Consider the following 7,770-nt stretch of genomic DNA (forward strand, 5'->3'; position numbering starts at 1 on the left):
AGGTATCAGTCAGTCTAACAACCACTCAATAACTACCTATATTGTACTAAATATTCAGGGTATGCCAGTGACAAGCCTTTCATTTCTTTTAATATATAATAATACATATTTATTTAAAATATGTGTTTGTATGTTAAAAATCTGGTTGTATAAATTTATTCATAATATTGAAATCTGACTTTTCATCAATCATCTATCATTTGAAGGTCAATTATGAAGCTGCTCTCAGCAAAAATACTTCACACGTGTAGATCCACTCATGCAGAGGTCAACATATGGGTGCCTATCTAGTATTATACTAAAATCTCATTATTTAGCATAATGTTGTGAAGAGGCTGGTTTGAATAGAGACATTCTACTGAGAATGCTTGTTTACAAAACCCAACGTTTCAGCCTGATGTGCTTGCATTTATCCTACTGTTACCTAACTACTTCTTCACTGTTGTTAGAGTATAGTTAATACTTCATTGCTTTGAGTATTGACATGGAAAATTTCTGGGGTCAAATACATATCCAGATAATCATTCTACTAAAATTTTAGTTGATAATTCATTACTAAAATTCTTCCCCCTTAGTTATAAAGGGACACTTTTTAATATTTCTTTCTGTAAAATTACTTGTAAAACTATTTTTCTTTGCTTTCTAGGCCATTATTATCTTTTTCCATATATATGTTAAATATATGTATGTCTTATATATATCACTATATATATACACATTTTAGATACATATATATATATTACAGGAATAAAGATAGATAGATAGATAGATTGATGATCAATCTCCTAATTTTCACCGCAACCAAGTTTTCTTTTTAGTTCAAGAAATCCAACATATTTTAATAATTGTTCTGAGTCAAGTAATTACAAAGGAGTCAAGATCAGAAATAATTTTATAGTAGTTTATGGTAACCTCTCAGATCTTCTGTAAGTTTCCTAAATATTTTACTTCACATCATGTATTTGTCATAGAAAAAACAATGGTGTATCCTGAATAACTTTCAGTTGGTGTTGATGAAGACATATGTGATACTGTCCCTCCAAATTGAATCTACAAATATTATTATTGCTTGTTTTCATTGTCTAGATGGGTCTTTCTCTTTTCTTCTCTAAGATGAATTTGTTGATGTTTGCTCAAAAACTCATCCCTTTCAATATCCTTTGGAAACTCGATCTCTCTATTATCCTGTGTTTCATGTGTCTTCATTTGTCTCATTTCTGCTGGGTACCTCATAATAGAACATAAGCACCAAATTTTTGCCATTTTAAAGTTAAGAAAAATAAATAAGTAAACAAACAATAGCATTCATTTGGGCCTTGTTCCTCTCTAGATCTTATGGTACAGGTCTCTTTGTAGCCATAGAAAATTTTCTAGAAAGAGTATCCTGCACTTGCTACTTCTGCCTCTTAACCTTTTGAATATTTTCCAAAATTGTATTCTGGCTTCTACCTTTTTCATGCTAATGAAGTGCTTTTCTTCAGTTACTAATGACCTCCTCATTTCTAAATAAAACAGGGCTTCTTTTTTAGTCTTCATCCTCTTGGCTCATTAATATGTATGTTAGTCTCATATTAGTTTACCTCCCTAGAATATATATCCCAGCAATGTTGATACCAACTCGTGGCACTGTGGCTGAATTCTGGACAAGAAAACATAGGGACATATGATGTGTGTCACTTTCGGGATTGCCTTATGAAACTTCTTTCCACTCCTGTAAGCTGTCTGTATTTTTTCATCTGTGGATCAACCATGGAGCTTCCATAAGACTCACCAATAGTAAAAAAAAATAGTGGAACTGAAGAAAGAACCCCTGGTTTCAGAATAGTCAGGTAGAATGAGGGTGACCACCAGTTATCCAAATTTGTCTGAGACCTGCCCAGTTTTAGAATAGAAACTCGGGAATTCTGGGAATCCTTTCAGTTCTGCACAGATCAGGAAGGTTGATTATCTTTCAACATGGGTAGCGTTGAACACTATGATACCCATTGAACACTAGATATGTAGTGAACGACCAATAAACATTCCACTCTATTAAGATACAAAGATCTGAAATTTTTTTTGTTATCACAACCATCCTGAATAAATATCTAACTTAAATAAGAGAAACCAATTATCTTCCTTCATATTGCTTCAACTTCCTCTTTTATTTATTACATTTCCAATTACTATTATCAATTCTCTACTTAGTCCAGACCTGATGATTATTTGATGCTCAATTCTTTTTAGTCATTCATAGAGCCAAGCAAACCCTGAATTGAATGGCCTAACTCCCTACAATCTCTAAATGTTTCCCTTCTCTCTATTTTCCTTCCCAGACATGAGTTTGTGTTCTCCTATTTCTTCACTTAGAACACTGATAATCATATTTGCTGACATAATATAATTATTCAGTGATTTGTTAAAGATGTCCTGAATACACCTAAAATATTTTGATCATAGGTCTGGGATGGGAGGGACCTGTTATTTAAATCAGCCCTATGACACTGATAATAAGTGTGACAGTTTAGAAACATTGGCATCGACTGTTGCTAAAGCCTTATTATGGATGGTACATTAATAAAAGTCCCCTTCATATTAGGAGTTTGGTAATAATAATTTTCTAAAGGAAGAAATAAGCTCATATGTCTGTGGCAAAGTAAATAGTTTTTCTAAAATAATCCCTCCCCAACTCCATGGAAAAAAATATATGCCCTTGCCCTTTGATTAGGGCTTGATTTTAAGTGTGTATGATTTATATGGGTTATATTTAAACTTTAATTCTAAACAGAAATGACCCAAAAAGCAATACAACAGTAACAGGTAACTAAGTTGAACCTCTTCAGGAAATTATCAAATTTTGTTGATGAGCTTAAATTCCCCAAAACATGACAACATTCACATAAGAAATTAATCTGGTTTGACTCATCTGAATCTTTTTTTTTGAAAGTTTCATTTGAGAGAAGGGGTGGGGAAGGACAGAAGGAGAGGGAGACAAGCAGACTCTCCCCTGAGCAGGGAGCATGACTCAATGCCAGGACTCTATCCCAGGACTCTGAGGTCATGACCTGAGCCAGGAACCAGCTACTTAACTGACTGAGCCACCAAGATTCCTCTCATCTGAACCTTTTTGAATATTATGTCTTGAGGATTTTTAGGGAGATCCCAAGGTGTCACTTGAAATGATAGAAGGCAGACAAAAGATGTGCCATTTTTGGAAGCTGTTCAAGTTGCTCTTTGATTTCCTTTTCAAAACACTGAGTATATTTGTTTCACTCATTGTAAAATCCAATACCCTTTCAATCATGGGAAGAGCCAGACATGGCCCTGTGTTACCTCACTTAGCTTATCCTCTAATCTCCTTCCTTCTCTCTCCCCCGTAGATATCCTCTTCTCCTTGTTGTTTCCTTGTCAGTGCAGTCTTAAGCGGTGTGATCATGTTCCTGAGGAGGCATAAATGGGTTCTTGATGTGGAGGTGTGGTGACAAAAACAATACTTTAAAAAATGTGTTATGTCACTGATATACATATGGTCCATTAACAGATTTATAGTGAGTATGCTGCATGAAAATTTCCTCGCAGGGGTTATTAGAGGAAAAATTTTCTAAAAGGGCCCCTTAGCAGGGTACTAATGAAAAAAAAAAAAAAAAAGGCTAAGAAACACTGTTAGCTCATCAGGAAATCAGGAAATACCATACATAGCACCATGTGACTGGTTGTGTCCACTGCCTGAAAAATTCTCTCCCTGGAAACTGCACAACTTGATCTGTCCAAAGTGTTTAAAATTTTTTCGCACTCTGATATGTTCCTTTCCTGCATTTTATTTTTCTCCTTACCCCTTAACACTAACAATTGTATTGCAAACTTCTTTCTCATTCACTAAAATAAAATTTCCAATAGCTGGGATTTTTCCTTTTCCAGTTTATTCTCCAGAACCTAGAAAATTGTACGCCCTGAAAATAGAATAGTGTGGATAGGGAAGGAAGGTAAGCCAAGCCTTTAGCTTTATATATCCAAAACATTATAGTTGCTAGCCAAACGTAGCATCGCTATGTTCATCTCTAGATCCATTATCCTGGAGTTTCTGGGATAGCGTACAGATCTGAGGAAAGGCCAAATGAATCGATTCAAATTGGAGCTTGGAAAAGTGGTGTGACTAGACATAGATGTGAATGCACACATTCTGGGGAGCCCTCTCACCCATGAGTGTATAAATCGGATATTTTCATGAGCATCTGATACTCTGTATCACAAATTATATAGGTCCTAGGACTTTTAAGAGCACCTAGGCAACAGACCACAGGCACTGCTTGCTTTATAAAAACATTCTATCCAAACATGCACAAAAATGAAAAATATCTCTTCCCCCTTTCTGATGTTTCATTGTTAGCACAGGGAATTCCAACAGTGTAATACTTCTGCCTTTTTTTTTTTTTTTCCTTTATTCACTCACATTCCTTGCTCATTCAGATCTTGGATAGATGGAATGATTTATTTGCATCATAAATTTGGCAAACATTACTGTGCTTACCCAGTAACAGGGAGCTGGTTGTAAGGTAAGGTAAGTGTCATAAACATGACACTTTGGCATGAACATAGCTTTGTTTTTCTTCTGAATTTATTTAGAAAATGGACATAGAAAATTTATATTAGTAGCTCTCTTAGATACCCCAAACCGTATGTCCCATAATTTCTTCTTTTATTTACTCATTTATTCCATTACTCATTTAAACAATATTTATTAAGACTACTACTTTTTATGGACTGCTCTGGTACTGAGAGAACTTGTAATTTAGTCTCTAAAGTACAGGGAAGTCTTTTGGTTGAGAAAACAAAACCAAAAAAAAAGTTGTTTCTACATTAATATTCCCACTGTACAAAAGACTTTACAGAGAAAACATTAAGTTTCCAAATGAGTGTTCTGCCTGATAAGCCAAATGTTAAGCCTTCTGTGAATATATAGATACTACCTTGTGGCAAGGATTCATTAGACTCCTCAAGTCATTTACTAAATTGTCAATATTCATAATTAGAAAGAAGAAAGGTTGTTGGCCTGGCCATGATTGCAACTCATAAATTATAAGGAACAGAAACTAACTCAAGGTAAGGAATTTATTTTGCTCAATTCCAAGATTGGGGATGATATTCTTCTTTAAGTACAGACCCTGCATAAGGATTTAAAATGTTGTCAGAAATTCTCCTACCTTTGATAGAAGAGGATCAGCCTGTACGACCATAGTTTCAGTCATATGTAGATACTCCTTCTGCATCCTATTTCTAAATTTCAGAGAAAGAGAGAGAGATCATCTGATAAGTCCAATCTGGAGCAATCATCTTTCTTTTTTAATGAGTTATAGCCGGGAGGTTGGATAACATAGTGGAAACATAGAATAGTCCCATGTGTAAGATTACCATTTCTCTCTTTTTTATTTAATATTGTATTTATTTATTTTGAGAGAGAGTGCACGCATGAGGGCAGAGAGAGGGGTAGAGGGAGAGAAAGAGAGACTTTCTGAAGCAGACTGTACACTGAGCGCAGAGCCTGACATGGCACTCAATCTCAGGACCGATCTCTTGACCGTGAGATCTTGACCTGAGCTGAAATCAAAAGTCAGACGCTTAACCAAATGAGCCACCCAGGAGCTCCAAGATCAACATTTCTAAGAGAGCTATTGCTAATCAGACCTACGAAGAGTGTCATCTATGCAGAGAATAAAATAGACTTCAGTAATCCTTAATGTGAATGTTTATTCATGATCTTTATAGGTATTTCGATCTTCATAAAATTTGAAAGTTGTGTCATGCATATTAATATATCTTTAAGAATAAGAGGAAATCAGCCTTCTAGGAATACTTGGGGGCAATCTGGCTATTCTTATTACCTTCAGTACGTGTGTCTATTTATTAGTTTCAACTATCATATGGTGCTTTTATCTGTAATATAACACTGATAACTTTCCAATGCAGTTAGACCAGAATTAATGTTTTTGAGCAAAATGTTATTGAGCATAACTTATTTAACAATAAACTAAAATGTGACAAATTTACAACGTAAAAGTAGAGAACATTCATGTCACTGTCACTTTCTTCCTTTCTTTATGGGATCTTAAAGAAGAAGACGAAGGGATAGGGTATTTTCAGCTGACAGTTACATATATGAGAGCAATTATATGATATAAACCAATGCATTAGCAATCCAAATATTTTCCGCAATGTTTCATTTGTTGAAAATGATTTTGTCTGCCCCCTGTCCCAGTGCATTGCTGGGCTGAATTATAGAGATGCACTGGAAGATTGTAAGAATATGAGCTAAACTAAATCAATTACTATACAAGTGGTGGAGCATTATCACAGAATAAAAAGCAACAATGCTTCTAGAAGTCTGGAGGAAGTCAGGCTAGATATAAGCAAGAGGATAGGGTAACAGGAAGCCAGGCTAGGAAATTTTTCAGGAGAAGAGGAAGAAGAAGGCCAATTGATCAGTGAACAGCTGCTCGAAAGATGAGGTGGGTGAGCATTTACCAAAGAGTGTGCAGAAATTTTCCCATGTGTTATTTTGAGGCTTTTGATCTCTATGATAGCTGAGGCATAACATACTAACACTGTTCTCAAAACAGTTTATTTTTATTCAGTTTTAACACACATCTTAATAATTCTATGTGAATGCCATTCATAATGCTGCTGTACTCCACAGACCAACATACATAATTGTTCTGAATCTAAGCATTCCAGGAAATTATCAATTACATATAATAACTCAAATGGGTCAGTATCAGATATTTTATTTTTGAGGACCACATAGTATAGATTCTGGGCCAAGTTAGATATAATAAAATGTAAAATCCATTGCTTTCTTGAAGCAGAAAACCATCACATGTTATCAAAGATAATGACATATTCCTAAATTTGCCAATATCAAATATGGGTACTATCCCAATTTTCTAATTTCTCCATTTCTATAAGTTGTATGGATTTCTCTGCAACAGGCATTGTTTCACCCGGACTGGTAGTCCAAAAAATTAATAAGAAATAGCATCCTTATCTATTTTCAAGCAATTCTCTCTAAAACCCAAGAGGTTATTGTATACATCAAAGAGGATTGATAGGTAAGCAACTTCAGTACTGTACATATTTCCCTCCCCCAAAAAATTACCACTAAGGGTAATATATACAGTCTTAGAAAACTGCCTTTAATAAATACAGAATTTTAAAAAAGATTTTATTTATTTATTTGAGAGAAAGAGAGAGCACAAGAGCCAGGGAGAAAGGGCAGAGGGAGGAGCAGGCTCCCCACTGAGCAGGGAGTCCAAAGACACCAGGCTTGATCCCAGGACCCTGAATTCAGGACCTGAGCTGAAAGCATATGTTTATCCTACTGATCCACACAGGTGCCCCAGTACAGGAGGTTTTGAAGAAGGCTGATGGGCAATAATTCAAACTAAAACCTAAACTTCATCCTGATGAAGTTAGAGCTCAGGTGGCTGCAATTAACATACACTATAATCACTATAGTTTATCTTCAGTCCTCAGAAGCTGAAGCATAAGGTGCTGGATAGAGCCCATAATGTGGCAGACTGGCTCTTCCTAAAATACCTAGTAATGACCAAAAACTCGCAATCAAAGGCAACAATAACAGCAAACAAATAGTGGAGATTAGTTTTTCAATCTAAGAAATCTAGAGCCACTTATCATATAGTACACGTGAAGAAGCTCCAGCTTGCCCTATTAAAGCCCCCTTGGTAAGCAGTCACAGTCCCCAAAAATGTCCACACCCTAATCCACAAGACCTGCTAA

The sequence above is a fragment of the Lutra lutra genome, chromosome 5 (genome assembly GCF_902655055.1).
Source record: "Lutra lutra chromosome 5, mLutLut1.2, whole genome shotgun sequence".
In the NCBI taxonomy this organism is placed as follows: domain Eukaryota; kingdom Metazoa; phylum Chordata; class Mammalia; order Carnivora; family Mustelidae; genus Lutra; species Lutra lutra.